Raw genomic sequence first — 24,119 nt, forward strand, 5'->3', positions numbered from 1 at the left:
TAACGAAGGACTTAAAGATCGAATTACGCATGAACATTAAGAAATAGGCAATTTTGAATAATGAAATGGATATTTGGAATAATGGAATGGACTGGCAGGACCCTTCAGCCCCTAATTACAGATATATATATTATACCTCAATCGAAAGCTTATTCAGAGAGGAACAAAAGGTATATAGTCAATATGTTCCGCAACGCATATTAGAGTAGTAACGACGGACTTAAATATCAAAATACACCTGAACATTGAGAAATAGCCAATTTTGAATAATGAAATGGGTATTTTGAATAATGGAATGGACTGGCAGGACACTTCAACCCCTAATTACAGATATATATTATACCTCAATCGAAAGCTTATCAAGAGAGGAACAAAAGTTATATAGTCAATTTGTTCCGCAACGCATATTAGAGGAGTAACGAAGGACTTAAAGATCGAATTACACGTGAACATTGAGAAATAGCCAATTTTGAATATTGAAATGGATATTTTGAATAATGGAATGGACTGCTGCAACCCGTCCCCTCTTATTGAGGAATTTTTTTTACACCAAATTAAAGCTTATTAATAGAAGAATAAACTGAGAATAAACAGTATGTGCCCTAATGACCATTACAGGGATTACAGAGGACCTAAATGCCAAATTACGCTTGAAAATTAAGAAATAGCAAATTTTGAATAATGATTCGGTATTTTGAATAATGGAATGGAATGCTGCGACCATTTATCCCCTGAATATAGGTATACTTTATACCTCATTCGAAAGCTTATTACGAGAGGAACAAACGGTATATAGTCAATATGTTTGGCAACGCATATTAGAGGAGTAACGACGGACTTAAATGTCGAAATAATAGATGAATAAATTGAGAAAAAAAAACAATATGTACCGCAATGACCATTTGAGGGGTAACGGGGGACTTAAATGCCAAAATTCGTGTGAAAAATAAGAAACAGTCAATTTTGGATAATGAAATGGATATTTTGAATAATGGAATGGAATACTGACCCTTCAGCCCTTTATTACAGATCTACCTTATATCCCATTCGGAAGCTTATAAAGAGAGGAACAAATGGTATAGAGTCAATTTATTCCACGGAGTAACGAAGGACTTAAATATCGAAATATCCGTGAACATTTTGAGGGGAATTTCTGCTGGGACCGGACCGAAAAATTCGAAAATCTTGCACGCTCATTGACGAGGTTAAGAGGGAAAAAAGTGGGGGTTGGTGTCGTGGGAAAATGTATCTTTGTGGAAGAAAGAAAACACACCAAGAAAAATCCACAGATAATAAACACAATGGATTGTAAGATTACAAATATGTCTGATCAAAGAGAGAATATGGCGTAAGAGGTAGAAATTTTGGAAAATACTGCTGAGGAAACTCTCAAATGGCGAGAAGTTAGTCAGTACTCACCCTGGATTGTCAAAGACATTAAAGATGTTGACACGAAGTTGACACGAAATTTGGGTTCGCAAAAATCATAACCTTGTGCTGCAAAGGGAAAAATATCCGCACTTGGGGATGTGAAAGACTAAACAAACAGCTGACCACCGTCGGGGCAAAGAGAGAGACCGATGGAGCAGTGCAAATCGTGAGCTATGGGATGAAAAAAACCAGGCGCACCGGCTATGATTACCACGGCTTTTATATTTTTGATAAGGACGGTATGATTGGAAGTGTTAGGATATGTTGTTTAAGCCTGAAAATCGGGTTTAAAACCATTGAATTGAGTTTTTGAGGCAGGTGACGACTTTCCCAAACTCGGCATCATAGATCTGTTCATCATTAGCTAAAGCAGAGCTGATACATTGCTCAACCAAGGACTTTTTGGACTGGGGCAATCGCAAGGTATCGTGGTGTTTCTTTTTTTTTTTGGTTACATGCCTAGAAATTAGTGTGAGATCCATTACGGTGGTAGCATTCAAGCAAGCTAGAAAAACCAGAAGAAGTGTGGCTATAAGACCTGTACCGTTCAAAGCTGAACCCAGGGTACTGCTGGTTAACACCAAACTAACCACAGAACAAGCACCCAGTGCTACAGATACAGCTTTGTCCAGACGTTTATAGGCATTCAAGGTAGTTTGATACCTTCAAATTTCTGCATCGAGTTGATTCGACACACATTGTCGGTACCAAGAATCTAAATCGTTCATTTATTTTATAGGAGCATACCGAGGAGGGGAATGTTTTTGAAGGGACTGTAAGCATCTAAATATAAGATCAGAACGGCTCCGTCGTGGAATTGCTGACCACGCTCCAAGTAGAGTCCATACCCATAGGTAATCCGGGCGTTTGGGGATTTGAGGTAGAGACCGTTGCCACTGGGATTCACTGTGTAAACGCAAGAAGATGAAAACGGATAGTTCACCTCTGAGATCGATGAGCCTACCGTCTTGATCGTTGAGATATGTTTGCATGCGATTGCTGGTTCGCAAGATCACTAGCAAGTATACTACCAAAAGGTGTTTGGGGGTTTGAATGATTTTCATACCAGGACCGTCTGCGGGAAAAAAAAGCTGTAGATTGAAGACTGTTGTGTACCATTTACATAACTTCATGGTTGATATCACCATTCACCAGAATGCTGTTGATTCTGATGATATTTACAATGTGCTCCCCTTCTGTATAACCGTTTGTGATCATACCGAACGTGTAAATCTGCCACTTGGATCCCAAGACGGTGTTGATGTTATTGACAACTTTGAAGTCTACTTGATAGAGTTTGGCGAGGGTCAGCGTTGCTTTAAGGTCGCCCGGTTGGCATCGATGATGATCTTCGTTTTGTGTTTGTTGAGCCGTAGCTGTCGCTGGATTTCATTGTTGATGTCTTCGATGTCATAGGAACCTGTGCTCAGTGCGATGGAAAACCAGTTGGCACCATTATCGGGAGAGTAGCGGAAGGAATGGTTACCTGTATACATATGAATGTTAGGGGTGGAATTATTGGTTTTCAGATTTACCAATGCCATCTCGTAGGTCTTTGATTCCTTGAGTTGCAGTGGAGGTTGAACCGGGTAAGAATTTGGCTATCGTTTCCAGAAACGATGAAGGAAAACCCATGCTTGGGGTTGGTGATTTTAGCAATTGCTGAAACCATGTGTTATCCGTTTATTTATGGTACACCATTGTCACATATTTTTGCTTCCACTCTTCGATACCGTCATACTTCTCAGTTGTTGATCACAACGATCGCATAGACTTCGGCAGGGCGGCTGGCACAGAGGAGTTACTTGTAGGTGAATTTTATCCATTTTTTTACTTTTTGTACACGACGTTCATCTTCTGACTATCGGATTCAAATGGACTGGTGACTCACATCAATGACAAACAGTAGATACAGATCGTTGAAATCGGAGGGGTTAATGTTGCAGTTGCTGATAAAACGGTCCATGTTGAAGTAGTTAGAACTCTGCGACATTGTACTCTCTGGCGATCTTGGTTTGTGTGAAACTGGCATTGAAGTCTACCGCCAGGTAGCGTTCTGCGTTGAGGGTGACGTAGATAGTTCGCAACCGGCAGTGGTCGAACACGGCTTCATTTTAAGTCCGATCGTACTTTTACCGGTCTGAAAGGCTACGATGATGTATCTCGGTTTCTCCCGACCGCTCTTGGCAGACAAACGCCAGTGGAACTGTAAGGTTTCGGTAGCACTTGTAGAATCACACTGTCGTATTTGGAAACCACAATCGATCTTACTCTTGCTTTGGATGGTCTTTTACAACCGCAGTTTTTTTTTATCGGAAGGAAGGAAGGACGTGAGGAACAAACCAAGAGATCTTACTCAGGTTGATTTTCGCCACGTCGTTGACGGCAGCAGCAGGATGGCATTGTCGTCCGAGTCGCGCACGAGTGACAATTCGTGCTTGAATCCATACACAATCTTGTTGTAATCGTCTGCAAAGCCGAAAATATGTCTCAGGGGTATGGTGAATGAAAACGATCCTTTTATTGGCGGGCTTGGTGATAATATACCCATGACGTGCTCCAAAGCCTGTGTTTTCGGTCTCGGCTTCGGTAGATGAATCTTTGTACCACAGCTAGTTAAGACCTTGGGATTTGGAGAAATTGTTGGAAAACATGCCCAGCATAGTGATGTCAACGACTGGGTCGTTGATATGTTCGATCAGCTGGCATGAGAGCTTGCATTAATTGTAACTGATAGTCTTGAAGAGATACATGATTCCATTGTGAATGAGAGACACTAGATCTGCATTAGCATATGCACTACCGTGGTTCTTTTACAGGATGGAGGAACAAGTCTTGGGTTTCGATGTTGATTCGGATCTCACCTGAATTATTCAGGTTGGCACCAGCTTGAGGTTCGTATTCGTGAACCTTATATTTTTGGAGATTTTCGTCGTAGATCAACCCTTCGGTGATTATAAGGATGTTGGACATTATGTATTTATTTATAGCGCTGCACAAAATCGTGGCTGGTATCAATGCCAGAACCGGAGATCAGGTTGTTCAGCTGGGTTTGCTGCGGTTTGCTGATTGACCATTGGACTGTTGAGTGGACATTCTGCGTTTTCGGGGGCGGGTCACTTTATCAACCACATGGTCGACGGCTTTGGGGCCCATTTTTCAACACCTCTCAAGGCTGCATTGGTGTTTGCACTCTCGGCCTTACTTCCTATGGTTTTGGTGGCAGAGGAAGTAAACATGCGTCTAGCCAAACTGGCAATTGTGCCAAACAATCCTCTACCACTGTATGCCTACTTTCAGGCGTAACCTTTCTTGATTTGCAACATTTATTATAGGATACTATGATGAAGCTCCATATATTCTTCGATGCTGATATATCTACCCTTTTTCATAGCATGGATAATCGACACAATTTCGTTGCGCACACCATTATTTCCTGCTCGGTATGCTGCAACACACAGTTCCAAGCGATCGAGAAGCTGCTTGAAGTTGGAAAAAAACACGGTTTGCAGCTCACTGCCAAACTTATACTTCTGGTAGATGTGGGACACGATTCCCTTCCACTTGTTGATTTTCGCCTTCGGGGTTCTTGAAAAGATGGAATTGCCTTTATACATATCATCGAAAATTTTCAGGATCTCTGCATTGTCGTCAAGGTCGTCGTGCTCGAACGATTCTGGTTTCTTTTTCACCATAACTTCCCAGATCTAGGCCAAGGGTTCCTTTGTACTTTACACTATCCATGAACAAATTATCGCCGTCAAAAGTAACTGGTCAGCTTCTGATGAAGATACCATCGTTTTCAGATCGCAATCAAAAGGTGTGGTCGGCGGAAGTAGTCATACTGAGCTGCAAATGCTGCTGTGCTCGAGCTCCAAGGACGGTTTCTGTAGGTGGTGCAATTAGTAGTGGGTCGGCAAACTTGGGCGGTGGAGGAAGGAGTACTGGCACTGTTGCAGGAAGGTCTGCGATCTTTTTGGTGATCTGTGAAGCTGCCTCTCGCTAAGCCTCAACCACAGGCTTGAACACCTTGTAAAGGTCCCGTCTAAGTTCAATCTTGTAGAGGCGATGCTGCATATTACTGGCTTGAATCTTCCGTTTGGTGTCTTGCAACTCCCTGACAAGTGCCTCACGCTGCTTAGGGTCGATAATCTTGATAAATGTCAGTTATCTAATAGGATCGAATGCTGTTGAACGCCCCTAAGCGTTGGTGTGAACGCCCCTAATCAATGAGTTGCGCATGAAGGTATTACACAGCTGATACGGATCCCTTTTCTTCGAAAGATTCAAGTGTCATGGGTATGTGCACTGGTGGCCTCAAAGCGTCTTGGCAGGGCATTGGGGTTGAGAAAATCACTACACCTTTCCATAATGGTGGAGTTCTATGCATTGAAATCACCTCCATCGCTTTAGATCGGTCGAAGGATCACGCAACTGCATTTTCAACATGGAACCCACTCAAAATTGCATTTGCAGGGCCATTTGAACTTGCAGGGCTGGGGTTCCTCTGTGTCCAGATATTATCTATTTATATTATCTTATACCTCAAAGAACTCATTTAATTTGCATATTTTCCATTTGCCTTGGTGCTTGTAAAATCGATGGTTACAAATCCATAGGGCTTGGACCAGCAATGCTTACACAGAGCGTCAAACTGTACTGTTCTTTGGTGAGATCGTTGCAGTAATCGCGTCGGATGTGGTCGATATTCTTAGCATTCTGCTGAAAGAGACAGGGGAAGTTGGCATTCTCCCGGATCGACTGGCGGGGCAGTGTGAAATAGTTCTGGCACAGGTAGAAACAATCGACGTTGTCTTCACACGTGTTCTGTTTTCTCAGCATCAAGTCGTCGAAGACCATGAGGTTCACCATGAGGTTCTTACGGCTGGAATCAAGTTCTCGGGGGTTTGGTACATCGCTCCCTTGATCGAAAAAAAGTCTCGATACCACTTCGGTGTCGTGGTGGTGATAAGGTGTTGACCACATCGATCAACGAGTAGGGTGACTTGCCCTTGCACTGTAGGAGGTCTGGATATCTTCTTTAGGGAAGCTTTTTTCCAGCGCTTGCTCCAACAGTTGGTAGATAGGTTGGTGAAGCGATTATCCGTAGACGTACAATCGATTGTAGTCTGAGCCATCCATCGCGCTGGAATAGGTTGTTCAGCAGCGTCGTCTTACCACAGTCCGATTTCCCAATGATCAACCGTCTTATCGATTGCTGAAGTAGGAGGTAGTGATTACTCCTCGTGGGGGCGTTGGCACTGTAGGAAATGTCTTTAACGTTCATTTATTACAATAACATAGAGATGATTTTCTGCGTGAAAGTCATAGAAAGACGTACACAGTTAACACAAGCGAGGTAATGACCAGCAACGGGCGACGGAGAAAGGTTGGCAACTGCAAGGTGTGCGATGCCAAGAAGTCTCAGTTCGTTGCTACAACCGGTACAGGGTTCATGAACAAACTAATCAACCGATTACCCATGGAAATGCATGTACCCGGACACAACTTCACCGGGCGAGGGACTAGACTTAGAAAGCGACTACTTCCCGATGGCACCCGAAAGCTTGGTCAAAACCCATTATTCAAGTTGACCAAATATCACCACGATCTTTGTTATGCCCAGCACAAGGATGCAACCGCACGCAACACCATCTGTGACGAAGCTATGCTAGCCTCGCTTAACACCATTCCCAACTGTACCACACACGAACGCTTGGACTGCAGTATCGTCGGACCAATCATCGGTACCAAAGTTCGATTCGGTCTGGGTGTTAAAAAACTGTTCGCTGGACCGATGAGCTAGCTGAGGAGTTGCACAAACCAGTTCGACGTTAGTTTCATAAACGCTGTGTAGCGGTGGGTGGTGTGGATGAGACCTGGGCGGCCGACCTCGTTGATATGAGTGACTTCTCTAGGGACATTAAGGGAAATAAATTTATCCTGAGCATTATCGATGTCTTCTCGAAATATGACTGGCTGATACCACTCAAGAACAGGAAGGGGGTGATGGTGCGGGATGCCTTCCAAGCGGTGTGCCCAAGAAGCTATGTACAGACAAAGGCAACACACATGTAAATCAGCTGCTTCAAAAGCATGGTATCGATCTCTACTCCACCGGGAACGAAGATAAGTCGAGTATTGTCAAACGTTGAAACCGCACCATGAAAGAGAAAATGTTCAAATACTTTTCAGCCAACTCCACACGCACCTATATCGATGTCCTGGACGATCTTGATCGCCAGTGCAATACCACCAAGCACCGCTATCAAGATGGCCCCTGTTGCCGCAAGTCATAAGGAGCATGAAAACAAGTTGTATCGGAACCTTTACGGCAGCATATCTCCCATTAAACCACCGCGATTTTCCGAATCACCAAGAAGAAAGGTACATTCGAGAAGGGATACACCCCCACTGGACCGAGGAAGTATTCACCATTTCCCTAGTTTTGTCAGAGGTCCACCGGGCAATCTTTTCTACGATCTTTTCATCTATCTCCTCAAGGGTTTCAACCAAGTCCGTGGCCGCGGTGAAAATCTAATTTCCAGAGTGAAAGTATCTCTCGTTCTCATCATCCGCCTTACCTGTTGGATTAATCTTTTCAAAGGTACAGTGCATGATCACATTGGTTTGCCCCTTACAATGCCCATATTCTATAAGTTCCCCACGTGACACCCGAGATACCTCAAGGGAGGTCTGCACATCCATGCTATGATGGGGTCATATTCCAGGTAGTAAATACATCTTTAAAGGCTTTTTTCGGCGAATGTACCTCAATGTTATCCCCAATGGCTTTCCTATCTTCCCAAATCTTTTCCTGCACCTTCTTTAGCAGTCGATCTATCGACAGCCTGGTAACCCCTTTCAACCCAAGTTGTTTTGTCTGGGTGATAATCTCCTTCCTCGTGTGGGGTTTGGGACGATGATGAAATTTAAGATTTGTCTTCGTTTCTATCACCTCTCAACCAACTGATCTTTCCTCAACCGGGAATACCCTCGAAGGTGGTTCATTTTGGCTATACCTCTCAGGGCTTTGACGTTTTCAACTACTAACTCCATGTTCACTATTGGATTCATGTCTTTATCCTAACAATAAAAAAATCAATTTAGGTCACCCCAAAATCACCATCCCCAGTTCACAGTTTTGGGGCCTACAAAACATATCCTAACACTCTCGATCCTACATCCTTATGAAAAATAAGAAAGTCGTGAAACGTACCCGGTGTGTCTGGATTTTTTAATCCCATAGCTCAAAAATTGCACAGCTCCATCGGTCTCTCTCTTTGCCAAGACGGTAGAAAGCTGCTTGTTTAATCTCTCACATTCCCATGTGCGAATAGTTTCCCCTTTCGAGCAAAAGGTTATAATTTTGCAGACTTTTACTTCGTGTCAACATCTTTAATGTCATTGACAATCCATGTTGAGTCCGGCCCTACTCCTTGCCATTTGAGAATTTCCTCATCATTGCAGCGCTGTTCTCGATTGGCCTTAGCAGCGTCCACTTTTTTTTTTCAGAATTTATACCTCTTGCGCCGTATTCTATCTCTGATCAGACATATTTGTAATCGTAAAATCCATTATGTTTTTTCTTTTTGTGAATTTTTATTGTCGAGCCTGCAACTTTTGTTGCAGAAAGCTCGACATAGGGATAGTGATCCGGCGGCGGCGGCGGCGGCGGTGTTAGATTACTTTTTAAAAGCTTTATATTTTAGAAGGTAGAAAACCTGGATGCTTCAAACTTTATATATAGATGCCTAATGTTACGAACTTTCCGTCAGCCATATGTCCAATGTCATTGACCTCGTTTTCATGGTTCAGTGACTACTTGAAAAAAGTTAAGATTTTTTGTCATGTTAAATTCTCTCTTATTATTAGTAATAAGATAACTATATTTGGTATGTGCATACCTTGCAAGGTCCTCATGTCCGTCAGACAGTTTTCACTTGACCTTGACCTTATTTCATGGATCAGTGAACAAGGTTAAGTTTTGGTGTTCAAGTCTATATCTCAGATACTATAAGCAATAAGTATAGTATATTTCGTGTATGGAAGGACTGTAAGGTGTACATGTCCAACTGGCAGGTGTCATCTGACCTTGGCCTCATTTTCATGGTTCACTGGTTATAGTTAAGTTTTTTTTGTGTTTTGGTCTGTTTTTCTTATACTATATGCAATAGGTCTACTATATTTGGTGTATGGAATGATTGTAAGGTGTACATATCTAGCTGACAGGTGTCATCTGACCTTGAACTCATTTTCATGGTTCAGTGGTCAAAGTTAAGTTTTTGAATTTTGGTCTATTTTTCTCATACTATATGCAATATGTTTACTATATTTTGTGTATGGAATGATTATTAGGTGTACATGTCTAGCTGACAGGTGTCATCTGACCTTGACCTAATTTTCATGGTTCAGTGGTCAAAGTTAGTTTTTGAGTTTTGGTCTATTTTTCTAATACTATATGCAATAGGCCTAGGTCTACTATATTTAGTGTATGGAATGGTTGTAAGGTGTACATGTCTAACTGACAGGTGTCATCTGACCCTGACCTCATTTTCATGGTTCAGTGGTCAAAGTTAAGTTTTTGAGTTTTGGTCTATTTTCTAATACTATATGCATTAGGTCAACTATATTTGGTGTATGGAAATTATCTACATACTTATCTATAATAAAATTATGTCAGTCGCGCAGGTTTTATTTTACCTTGACCTCATATTCACGGTTCATTTCTAAGTGCTATGTGTTTGTGTTTTGGTCGGTTTTTCTTAATTTATAAGCAATAGGTCAACTATATTTGTTGTATAGAAGAATTGTTAGATGTACATGTCTGCCTGGCATGGTTCATCTGACCTTGACCTTATTTTCATGGTTAACTGATCAATGTTTCATTTTCTTGGTTTATGTTGAGTTTATGTGACAGTTGTAATAAAGCTTTATATTTAAGACTATCAAAATAATATCAATGATTAGTAAAGAAGGCGAGACATTTCAGCGTGTGCACTCTTGTTTTTGTGTGTGTGTGTGTGTGTGTTTCTTTCTTCCACAAAGAATGTCTTGATTAGGGACTGAATGGTTGCAGCAGTCCACTTCATTATTCAAAATAAGCTATTTTTTAATGTTCAAGCGTATTTTAATATTTAGGTCCTTCGTTACTCCTCTAATATGTGTTGAGGAACATGTTGACTATATACATTTTGTTCCTCTCGTAATAAGCTTTCTAATGAGGTGTAAGGTTTATCTATAATTAAGGGCTAAAGGGTCACAGCATTCCATTCCATTATTCAAAATATCTATTTCATTATTCAAAATTGGCTATTTCTTAATTTTCACGCGTATTTTGGCATTTGATCCTCCGTAAACCCTCTAATGGTCATTGCGGCACATATCGTTTATACTCAGTTTATTCCTCTATCAATAAGCTTTAATTTAGTGTATAAATTTTGCCTTGATTAGGGACTGAAGGGTTGCAGCAGTCCATTCCATTATTCAAAATAAGTTATTTCTCAATGTTCACGCGTATTTCGAGATTTAAGTCCTTTGTTACTCCTGTAAAATCCGTTGTGGAACATATTGACTATATACATTTTGTTCCTCTTTTGATAAGCTTTCGATTGAGGTATAATATATATCTGTAATTAGGGGCTGAAGGGTCATAGCAGTCCATTCCATTATTCAAAATATCCATTTCATTATTCAAAATTGGCTATTTCTCGATGTTCACGCGTAGTTCGATATTTAAGTCCTTCGTTACTCCTCTAATATGCGTTGCGGAACATATTGACTATATACATTTTGTTCCTCTATTAATAAGCTTTCGATTGAGGTATATATAATATATATCTGTAATTAGGGGCTGAAGGGTCCTGCCAGTCCATTCCATTATTCAAAATATCCATTTCATTATTCAAATTTGGCTATTTCTCAATGTTCACGCGTATTTCGATATTTAAGTCCTTCATTTCTACTCTAATATGCGTTACGGAACATATTGACTTTGATACCGTTTGTTCCTTTCTTTATAAGCTTTCGATTGAGGTATAATATATATCTATAATTAGGGGCTGAAGGGTCCTGCCAGTCCATTCCATTATTCAAAATTTCCATTTCATTATTCAAAATTGGCTGTTTCTCAATGTTGACGCGTATTTCGATATTTAAGTTATTCGTTACTCCTCTAATATGGCGGAACATATTGACTATATACATTTTGTTCCTCTATAAATAAGCTTTCGATCGAGGTATAATATATATTTGTAATTAGGGACTGAAGGGTCCTGCCAGTCCATTCCATTATTCAAAATTTCCATTTCATTATTCAAAATTGGCTGTTTCTCAATGTTGACGCGTATTTCGATATTTAAGTCCTTCGTTACTCCTCTAATATGCGTTGCGGAACATATTGACTATATGCGTTTTGTTCCTCTATAAATAAGCTTTCGATCGAGGTATAATATATATTTGTAATTAGTGACTGAAGGGTCCTGCCAGTCCATTCCATTATTCAAAATGTCCATTTCATTATTCAGAATTGGCTATTTCTCAATGTTCACACGTATTTTGATATTTGAGTCCTTCGTTACTCCTCTAATATGCGTTGCGGAACATATTGACTATATACATTTTGTTTCACTATTAATAAGCTTTCGATTGAGGTATAATATATATCTGTAATTAGATTAGGGGTTGAAAGGTCCTGCCAGTCCATTCCATTATTCAAAATATCCATTTCATTATTCAAAATTGGCTATTTCTTAATGTTCACGCGTAATTCGATCTTTAAGTCCTTCGTTACTCCTCTAATATGCGTTGCGGAACATATTGACTATATACCTTTTGTTCCTCTTTTAATAAGCCTTCGATTGAGGTATAATATATATCTGGAATTAGGGGTTGAAGGGTCCTGCCAGTCAATTCCATTATTCAAGATATCCATTTCATTATTCAAAATTGGTTATTTCTCAATGTTCAGGTGTATTTCGATATTTAAGTCCGTCGTTACTCCTCTAATATGCGTTGCTGAACATATTAACTATATACCTTTTGTTCCTCTCTGAATAAGCTTTCGATTGAGGTATAATATATATCTGTAATAAGGGGCTGAAGGGTCCTGCCAGTCCATTCCATTATTCAAAATATCCATTTCATTATTCAAACTTGGCTATTTCTGAATGTTCACGCGTAATTCAATATTTAAGTCCTTCGTTTCTCCTCTAATATGCGTTGCGGAACAAATTGACTATATAACTTTTGTTCCTCTCTTGATAAGCTTTCGATTGAGGTATAATATATATCTGTAATCAGGGGTTGAAGGGTCCTGCCAGTCCATTCCATTATTCAAAATATCCATTTCATTATTCAAAATTGCCTATTTCTCAATGTTCACGCGTAATTCGATCTTTAAGTCCTTCGTTACTCCTCTAATATGCGTTGCGGAACATATTGACTATAAACCTTTTGTTCCTCTCTTGATAAGCTTTCGATTGAGGTACAATATATATCTGTAATTAGGGCCTGAAGGGTCCTGCCAGTCCATTCCATTATTCAAAATATCCATTTCATTATTAAAAATTGGCTATTTCTCAATGTTCACGCGTAATTTGATCGTTAAGTCCTTTATTACTTCTCTTATATGCGTTGCGGAACAAATTGACTATATACCGTTTGTTCCTCTCTTAATAAGCTTTCGATTGAGGTATAATATATATCTGTAATTAGGGGTTGAAAGGTCCTGCAGTCCATTCCATTATTCAAAATATCCATTTCATTATTCAAAATTGGCTATTTCTCAATGTTCACGCGTAATTCGATCTTTAAGTCCTTCGTTACTCCTCTAATATGCGTTGCGGAACAAATTGACTATAAACCTTTTGTTCCGCTTTTAATAAGCTTTCGATTGAGGTATAATATATATCTGTAATCAGGGGTTGAAGGGTCCTGCCAGTCAATTCCATTATTCAAAATACCCATTTCATTATTCAAAATTGGCTATTTCTCAATGTTCAGGTGTATTTCGATATTTAAGTCCGTCGTTATTCCTCTAATATGCGTTGCGGAACATATTGACTATATACCTTTTGTTCCTCTCTTGATAAGTTTTCGATTGAGGTATAATATATATCTGTAATTAGGGCTGAAGGGTCCTGCCAGTCCATTCCATTATTCAAAATATTCATTTCATTATTCAAAATTGGTTATTTCTTAATTTTCACGCGTATTTTGGCATTTAGGTCTTCTAATATTCGTTGCGGAACATATTGATTATAAGCATGTTGTACCTCTTGTAATCAGCTTTCGAATGAGGTATAAGGTTTATCTATAATTAGGGGCTAAAGGGTCGCCGCACTCCATTCCATTATTCAAAATATCCATTTCATTATTTAAAATTGGCTATTTCTTAATTGTCACACGTATTTTGGCATTTAGGTCTTCTAATATTCGTTGCGGAACATATTGACTAAATACATTTTGTTCCTCTTGTAATCAGCTTTCGAATGAGATATCAGATTTATCTATAATTAGGGGCTAAAGGGTCGCCGCAGTCCATTCCATTATTCAAAATATCCATTTCATTATTCACAATTGGCTATTTCTTAATTTTCACGTGTATTTCGGCATTTAGGTCTTTTAATATTCGTTGCGGAACATATTGACTATATACATTTTGTTCGTCTTGTAATCAGCTTTCGAATGAGGTAGAAGGTTTATCTATAATAGGGGCTAAAGGGTCGCCGCAGTCCATTCCATTATTCAAAATATCCATTTCATTATTCAAAATTGACTTTTTCTTAATTTTCACGCGTATTTTGGCAATTACTTCTTCTAATATTCGTTGCGGAACATATTGACTATATACATTTTGTTCGTCTTGTAATCAGCTTTCGAATGAGGTATAAGATTTATCTATAATTAGGGGCTAAAGGGTCGCCGCAGTTCATTCCGTTATTCAAAATATCCATTTCATTATTCAAAATTGGCTATCTCTTAATTTTCACGCGTATTTCGGCATTTAGGTCTTCTAATATTCTTTGCGGAACATATTGACTATATACATTTTGTTCGTCTTGTAATCAGCTTTCGAATGGGGTTGAAGGTTTATCTATAATAAGGGACTAAAGGGTCGCCGCAGTCCATTCCATTATTCAAAATATCCATTTCATTATTCAAAATTGACTTTTTCTTAATTTTCACGCGTATTTTGACAATCAGATCTTCTAATATTCGTTGCAGAACATATTGACTATATACATTTTGGTCCTCTTGTAATCAGCTTTCGAATGAGGTATAAGATTTATCAATAATGAGGGGCAAACGGGTCGCTGCAGTCCATTCCATTATTCAAAATATCCATTTCATTATTCAAAATTGACTTTTTCTTAATTTTCACGCGTATTTTGGCAATTAAGTCTTCTAATATTCGTTGCAGAACATATTGACTATATACATTTTGTTCCTCTTCTAATCAGCTTTTGAATGAGGTATAAGATTTATCTATAATTAGGGGCTAAAGGGTCGCCGCAGTTCATTCCATTATTCAAAATATCCATTTCATTATTCAAAATTGGCTATCTCTTAATTTTCACGCGTATTTCGGCATTTAGATCTTCTAATATTCGTTGCGGAACATATTGACTATATACATTTTGTTCGTCTTGTAATCAGCTTTCGAATGGGGTTGAAGGTTTATCTATAATAGGGGCTAAAGGGTCGCCGCAGTCCATTCCATTATTCAAAATATCCATTTCATTATTCAAAATTGACTTTTTCTTAATTTTCACGCGTATTTTGGCAATCAGATCTTCTAATATTCGTTGCGGAACATATTGACTATATACATTTTGATCCTCTTGTAATCAGCTTTCGAATGAGGTATAAGATTTATCAATAATGAGGGGCTAAAGGGTCGCTGCAGTCCATTCCATTATTCAAAATATCCATTTCATTATTCAAAATTGACTTTTTCTTAATTTTCACGCGTATTTTGGCAATTAGGTCTTCTAATATTCGTTGCGGAACATATTGACTATATACATTTTGTTCCTCTTGTAATCAGCTTTCGAGTGAGGTATAAGATTTATCTATGATTAGGGGCTAAAGGGTCGCTGCAGTCCATTCCATTATTCAAAATATCCATTTCATTATTCAAAATTGACTTTTTCTTAATTTTCACGCGTATTTTGGCAATTAGGTCTTCTAATATTCGTTGCGGAACATATTGACTATATACATTTTGTTCCTCTTGTAATCAGCTTTCGAGTGAGGTATAAGATTTATCTATGATTAGGGGCTAAAGGGTCGCCGCAGTCCATTCCATTATTCAAAATATCCATTTCATTATTCAAAATTGGCTATTTCTTAATTTTCACGCGTATTTTGGTATTTAGCTCTTCTAATTTTCGTTACGAAACATATTGACTATATACATTTTGTTCCTCTTGTAATAAGCTTTCGAATGAGGTAGAAGGTTTATCTATAATTAGGGGCTAAAGGGTCGCTGCACTCCATTCCGTTATTCAAAATATCCATTTCATTATTCAAAATTGGTTATTTCTTAATTTTCACGCGTATTTTGGCATTTAGGTCTTCTAATATTTGTTGCGGAATATATTGACGATATACATTTTATTCCTCTTGTAATCAGCTTTCGAATGAAGTATAAGGTTTATCTATGATTAGGGGCTGAAGGGTCGCTGCAATCCATTCCATTATTCAAAATATCCATTTCATTATTTAAAATTGGCTATTTCTTAATTTTCACGCGTATTTTGGCGTTTAGGTCTTCTAATATTCGTTGCGGAACATATTGACTATATACATTTTGTTCCTCTTGTAATCAGCTTTCGAATGAGGTATAAGACTTATTTATAATTAGGGGCTAAAGGGTCGCCGCAGTTCATTCCATTATTCAAAATATCCATTTCATTATTCAAAATTGGCTATCTCTTAATTTTCACGTGTATTTCGGCATTTAGGTCTTCTAATATTCGTTGGGGAACATATTGACTATATACATTTTGTTCGTCTTGTAATCAGCTTTCGAATGGGGTTGAAGGTTTATCTATAATTAGGGGCTAAAGGGTCGCCGCAGTCCATTCCATTATTCAAAATATCCATTTCATTATTCAAAATTGACTTTTTCTTAATTTTCACGCGTATTTTGACAATCAGATCTTCTAATATTCGTTGCAGAACATATTGACTATATACATTTTGGTCCTCTTGTAATCAGCTTTCGAATGAGGTATAAGATTTATCAATAATGAGGGGCAAACGGGTCGCTGCAGTCCATTCCATTATTAAAAATATCCATTTCATTATTCAAAATTGACTTTTTCTTAATTTTCACGCGTATTTTGGCAATTAAGTCTTCTAATATTCGTTGCAGAACATATTGACTATATACATTTTGTTCCTCTTCTAATCAGCTTTTGAATGAGGTATAAGATTTATCTATAATTAGGGGCTAAAGGGTCGCCGCAGTTCATTCCATTATTCAAAATATCCATTTCATTATTCAAAATTGGCTATCTCTTAATTTTCACGCGTATTTCGGCATTTAGATCTTCTAATATTCGTTGCGGAACATATTGACTATATACATTTTGTTCGTCTTGTAATCAGCTTTCGAATGGGGTTGAAGGTTTATCTATAATAGGGGCTAAAGGGTCGCCGCAGTCCATTCCATTATTCAAAATATCCATTTCATTATTCAAAATTGACTTTTTCTTAATTTTCACGCGTATTTTGGCAATCAGATCTTCTAATATTCGTTGCGGAACATATTGACTATATACATTTTGATCCTCTTGTAATCAGCTTTCGAATGAGGTATAAGATTTATCAATAATGAGGGGCTAAAGGGTCGCTGCAGTCCATTCCATTATTCAAAATATCCATTTCATTATTCAAAATTGGCTATTTCTTAATTTTCACGCGTATTTTGGTATTTAGCTCTTCTAATTTTCGTTACGAAACATATTGACTATATACATTTTGTTCCTCTTGTAATAAGCTTTCGAATGAGGTAGAAGGTTTATCTATAATTAGGGGCTAAAGGGTCGCTGCACTCCATTCCGTTATTCAAAATATCCATTTCATTATTCAAAATTGGTTATTTCTTAATTTTCACGCGTATTTTGGCATTTAGGTCTTCTAATATTTGTTGCGGAATATATTGACTATATACATTTTATTCCTCTTGTAATCAGCTTTCGAATGAAGTATAAGGTTTATCTATGATTAGGGGCTGAAGGGTCGCTGCAGTCCATTCCATTATTCAAAATATCCATTTCATTATTCAAAATTGACTTTTTCTTAATTTCCACGCGTATTTTGGCAATTAGGTCTTCTAATATTCGTTGCGGAACATATTGACTATATACATTTTGTTCCTCTTGTAATCAGCTTTCGAGTGAGGTATAAGATTTATATATGATTAGGGGCTAAAGGGTCGCCGCAGTCCATTCCATTATTCAAAATATCCATTTCATTATTCAAAATTGGCTATTTCTTAATTTTCACGCGTATTTTGGTATTTAGCTCTTCTAATTTTCGTTACGAAACATATTGACTATATACATTTTGTTCCTCTTGTAATAAGCTTTCGAATGAGGTAGAAGGTTTATCTATAATTAGGGGCTAAAGGGTCGCTGCACTCCATTCCGTTATTCAAAATATCCATTTCATTATTCAAAATTGGTTATTTCTTAATTTTCACGCGTATTTTGGCATTTAGGTCTTCTAATATTTGTTGCGGAATATATTGACTATATACATTTTATTCCTCTTGTAATCAGCTTTCGAATGAAGTATAAGGTTTATCTATGATTAGGGGCTGAAGGGTCGCTGCAGTCCATTCCATTATTCAAAATATCCATTTCATTATTTAAAATTGGCTATTTCTTAATTTTCACGCGTATTTTGGCGTTTAGGTCTTCTAATATTCGTTGCGGAACATATTGACTATATACATTTTGTTCCTCTTGTCATCAGCTTTCGAATGAGGTATAAGATTTATTTATAATTAGGGGCTAAAGGGTCGCCGCAGTTCATTCCATTATTCAAAATATCCATTTCATTATTCAAAATTGGCTATCTCTTAATTTTCACGTGTATTTCGGCATTTAGGTCTTCTAATATTCGTTGGGGAACATATTGACTATATACATTTTGTTCGTCTTGTAATCAGCTTTCGAATGGGGTTGAAGGTTTATCTATAATAGGGGCTAAAGGGTCGCCGCAGTCCATTCCATTATTCAAAATATCCATTTCATTATTCAAAATTGACTTTTTCTTAATTTTCACGCGTATTTTGGCAATCAGATCTTCTAATATTCGTTGCGGAACATATTGACTATATACATTTTGATCCTCTTGTAATCAGCTTTCGAATGAGGTATAAGATTTATCAATAATGAGGGGCTAAAGGGTCGCTGCAGTCCATTCCATTATTCAAAATATCCATTTCATTATTCAAAATTGACTTTTTCTTAATTTTCACGCGTATTTTGGCAATTAGGTCTTCTATTATTCGTTGCGGAACATATTGACTATATACATTTTGTTCCTCTTGTAATCAGCTTTCGAGTGAGGTATAAGATTTATCTATGATTAGGGGCTAAAGGGTCGCCGCACTCCATTCCATTATTCAAAATATCCATTTCATTATTTAAAATTGGCTATTTCTTAATTTTCACACGTATTTTGGCATTTAGGTCTTCTAATATTCGTTGCGGAACATATTGACTAAATACATTTTGTTCCTCTTGTAATCAGCTTTCGAATGAGATATCAGATTTATCTATAATTAGGGGCTAAAGGGTCGCCGCAGTCCATTCCATTATTCAAAATATCCATTTCATTATTCAAAATTGGCTATTTCTTAATTTTCACGCGTATTTTGGTATTTAGCTCTTCTAATTTTCGTTACGAAACATATTGACTATATACATTTTGTTCCTCTTGTAATAAGCTTTCGAATGAGGTATAAGGTTTATCTATAATGAGGGGCTGAAGGGTCGCTGCAGTCCATTCCATTATTCAAAATATCCATTTCATTATTCAAAATTGGCTATTTCTTAATTTTCACGCGTATTTTGGCGTTTAGGTCTTCTAATATTCGTTGCGGAACATATTGACTATATACATTTTGTTCCTCTTGTAATCAGCTTTCGAATGAGGTATAAGATTTATTGATAATTAGGGGCTAAAGGGTCGCCGCAGTTCATTCCATTATTCAAAATATCCATTTCATTATTCAAAATTGGCTATCTCTTAATTTTCACGTGTATTTCGGCATTTAGGTCTTCTAATATTCGTTGGGGAACATATTGACTATATACATTTTGTTCGTCTTGTAATCAGCTTTCGAATGAGGTAGAAGGTTTATCTATAATAGGGGCTAAAGGGTCGCCGCAGTCCATTCCATTATTCAAAATATCCATTTCATTATTCAAAATTGACTTTTTCTTAATTTTCACGCGTATTTTGGCAATTAGGTCTTCTAATATTCGTTGCGGAACATATTGACTATATACATTTTGTTCCTCTTGTAATCAGCTTTCGAATGAGGTATAAGATTTATCTATAATTAGGGGCTAAAGAGTCGCCGCAGTTCATTCCAATATTCAAAATATCCATTTCATTATTCAAAATTGGCTATCTCTTAATTTTCACGCGTATTTTGGCATTTAGGTCTTCTAATATTCGTTGAGGAACATATTGACTATATACATTATGTTCGTCTTGTAATCAGCTTTCGAATGGGGTTTAAGGTTTATCTATAATAGGGGCTAAAGGGTCGCCGCAGTCCATTCCATTATTCAAAATATCCATTTCATTATTCAAAATTGACTTTTTCTTAATTTTCACGCGTATTTTGGCAATCAGATCTTCTAATATTCGTTGCGGAATATATTGACTATATACATTTTGGTCGTCTTTTAATCAGCTTTCGAATGAGGTATAAGATTTATCAATAATGAGGGGCTAAAGGGTCGCCGCAGTCCATTCCATTATTCAAAATATCCATTTCATTATTCAAAATTGACTTTTTCTTAATTTTCACGCGTATTTTGGCAATTAGGTCTTCTAATATTCGTTGCGGAACATATTGACTATATACATTTTGTTCCTCTTGTAATCAGCTTTCGAATGAGGTAGAAGATTTATCTATAATTAGGAGCTAAAGGGTCGCCGCAGTCCATTCCATTATTCAAAATATCCATTTCATTATTCAAAATTGGCTATTTTTTAATTTTCACGCGTATTTTTGGCATTTAGGTCTTCTAATATTCGTTGCGGAACATATTGACTATATACATTTTGTTCCTCTTGTAATCAGCTTTCGAATGAGGTATAAGGTTTATCTATAATTAGGGGCTAAAGGGTCGCAGCAGTCCATTCCATTATTCAAAATATCCATTTCATTATTCAAAATTGGCTATTTCTTAATTTTCACGCGTATTTTGGCATTTAGGTCTTCTAATATTCGTTGGGGAACATATTGACTATATACATTTTGTTCGTCTTGTAATCAGCTTTCGAATGAGGTATAAGGTTTATCTATAATAGGGGCTAAAGGGTCGCTGCAGTCCATTCCATTATTCAAAATATCCATTTTATTATTCAAAATTGGCTATTTCTTAATTTTCACGCGTATTTTGGCATTTAAGTCTTCCAATATTCGTTGCGGAACATACTGACTATATACATTTTGTTCCTCTTGTAATCAGCTTTCGAATGAGATATAAGATTTATCTATGATTAGGGGCTAAAGGGTCGCCGCACTCCATTCCATTATTCAAAATATCCATTTCATTATTTAAAATTGGCTATTTCTTAATTTTCACACGTATTTTGGCATTTAGGTCTTCTAATATTCGTTGCGGAACATATTGACTAAATACATTTTGTTCCTCTTGTAATCAGCTTTCGAATGAGATATCAGATTTATCTATAATTAGGGGCTAAAGGGTCGCCGCAGTCCATTCCATTATTCAAAATATCCATTTCATTATTCAAAATTGGCTATTTCTTAATTTTCACGCGTATTTTGGTATTTAGCTCTTCTAATTTTCGTTACGAAACATATTGACTATATATATTTTGTTCCTCTTGTAATAAGCTTTCGAATGAGGTATAAGGTTTATCTATAATTAGGGGCTAAAGGGTCGCTGCACTCCATTCCGTTATTCAAAATATCCATTTCATTATTCAAAATTGGTTATTTCTTAATTTTCACGCGTATTTTGGCATTTAGGTCTTCTAATATTCGTTGCGGAACATATTGACTATATATATTTTATTCCTCTTGTAATCAGCTTTCGAATGAAGTATAAGGTTTATCTATGATTAGGGGCTGAAGGGTCGCTGCAGTCCATTCCATTATTCAAAATATCCATTTCATTATTCAAAATTGGCTATTTCTTAATTTTCACGCATATTTTGGCGTTTAGGTCTTCTAATATTCGTTGCGGAACATATTGACTATATACATTTTGTTCCTCTTGTAATCAGCTTTCGAATGAGGTATAAGATTTATTTATAATTAGGGGCTAAAGGGTCGCCGCAGTTCATTCCATTATTCAAAATATCCATTTCATTATTCAAAATTGGCTATCTCTTAATTTTCACGTGTATTTCGGCATTTAGGTCTTCTAATATTCGTTGGGGAACATATTGACTATATACATTTTGTTCGTCTTGTAATCAGCTTTCGAATGAGGTAGAAGGTTTATCTATAATAGGGGCTAAAGGGTCGCCGCAGTCCATTCCATTATTCAAAATATCCATTTCATTATTCAAAATTGACTTTTTCTTAATTTTCACGCGTATTTTGGCAATTAGGTCTTCTAATATTCGTTGCGGAACATATTGACTATATACATTTTGTTCCTCTTGTAATCAGCTTTCGAATGAGGTATAAGATTTATCTATAATTAGGGGCTAAAGAGTCGCCGCAGTTCATTCCAATATTCAAAATATCCATTTCATTATTCAAAATTGGCTATCTCTTAATTTTCACGCGTATTTCGGCATTTAGGTCTTCTAATATTCGTTGCGGAACATATTGACTATATACATTATGTTCGTCTTGTAATCAGCTTTCGAATGGGGTTGAAGGTTTATCTATAATAGGGGCTAAAGGGTCGCCGCAGTCCATTCCATTATTCAAAATATCCATTTCATTATTCAAAATTGACTTTTTCTTAATTTTCACGCGTATTTTGGCAATCAGATCTTCTAATATTCGTTGCGGAACATATTGACTATATACATTTTGGTCGTCTTGTAATCAGCTTTCGAATGAGGTATAAGGTTTATCTATAATAGGGGCTAAAGGGTCGCCGCAGTCCATTCCATTATTCAAAATATCCATTTTATTATTCAAAATTGGCTATTTCTTAATTTTCACGCGTATTTTGGCATTTAAGTCTTCCAATATTCGTTGCGGAACATACTGACTATATACATTTTGTTCCTCTTGTAATCAGCTTTCGAATGAGATATAAGATTTATCTATAATTAGGGGCTAAAGGGTCGCTGCACTCCATTCCATTATTCAAAATATCCATTTCATTATTTAAAATTGGCTATTTCTTTTTTTTTCACGCGTATTTTGGCATTTAGGTCTTCTAATATTCGTTGCGGAACCTTTAATAGCTGACTATGCGGTATGGGCTTTGCTCATTGTTGAAGGCTGTACGGTGAGCTATAGTTGTTAATGTCTGTGTCATTGTGGTCTTTCTGGATATTTGTCTCATTGGCAATCATACCACATCTTCTTTTTTATATTTCCTCATTTTTATGCATATTGGTGCTTTTAGGTCCTCCGTAAACCGTCTTATGGTCATTTCGAATCAAAATATAGCTATAGTGTCACAGTCAATTTTTTTTATATTTTTTTCACTATTCACCGCTTCAATTTGAATAATGAAACATAAACCATTTCATTATTCATTATTCATTTTTCAATATTGAATAGTGAATAGTGAACTATTTCATTATTCATTATTGAATAATGAATAATGAACTATGAATAATGGACGTACTTCAGCGCGGTTTGTCATGGAAGGAATGATTAATACAACACTTCTGAAAAATTGAATACTAGCTGCCATAGATGATATGCAAGCACAAATGAAAGGTTGCGTCTTTCTTCGGATTCTCAACGAATATGTTGGGGAAGTTCTGAATCAGGCCATGTCTTTTAGTCGTGATGATGAAGGCCTCTTCGTAGTCAAAGTAACTAGAAAAGTTTGAAGAGTTAAGCTTGTTACTATAAAAAGGTTTACAGGGACATTTAATGTAGGCTTTCCAAATGAATCAGTTCCACAATCTTTGAGACATTTACTCTCTATCTGAGGACTGATAAGTTGCAGTTGTATCCTTTCAACGACCAGTTGCACAATTGAACTATTATAACTGAGAAATGGTAAGTCTTGTCTGCCACTCAACGATATTTCTGGACTGTGTCTTGATGTTTGGCTATCCTGTATCATTCTTACTAAGGAAACTTATGTCTCACTAGTAGCACGATTTCAGTCTGAAACGGTCATTTTGATCTGATCACATCTTGATTGACTGGATTTACCGCTAGAAAAAATCGTCAAGATATTTAAGATAGTTAAGTCGCCGTTCAGATCGATAGCCTCATCAGGTAAATCAGTTCGTTAAGGCGTGTCAAGACG

General features: G+C 37.1%; 2 protein-coding genes and 1 long non-coding RNA gene across 4 annotated transcripts in view; 1 reads left to right on the top strand and 2 right to left on the bottom strand.

The window, feature by feature from the left end:
- LOC143083383 (uncharacterized) overlaps positions 1-24,119 on the bottom strand; it is a 201,843-nt gene that overhangs the window by 70,863 nt on the left and 106,861 nt on the right. The window lies entirely within an intron of this gene.
- Positions 1-24,119, top strand: part of LOC143083385 (mediator of RNA polymerase II transcription subunit 18-like) — a 197,876-nt gene that overhangs the window by 22,525 nt on the left and 151,232 nt on the right. The window lies entirely within an intron of this gene.
- The window catches only part of LOC143083380 (uncharacterized), a 63,824-nt gene that overhangs the window by 15,882 nt on the left and 23,823 nt on the right, over positions 1-24,119 (bottom strand). The window lies entirely within an intron of this gene.

The sequence above is a fragment of the Mytilus galloprovincialis genome, chromosome 7 (assembly GCF_965363235.1).
Source record: "Mytilus galloprovincialis chromosome 7, xbMytGall1.hap1.1, whole genome shotgun sequence".
Taxonomy (NCBI): Eukaryota; Metazoa; Mollusca; class Bivalvia; order Mytilida; family Mytilidae; genus Mytilus; species Mytilus galloprovincialis.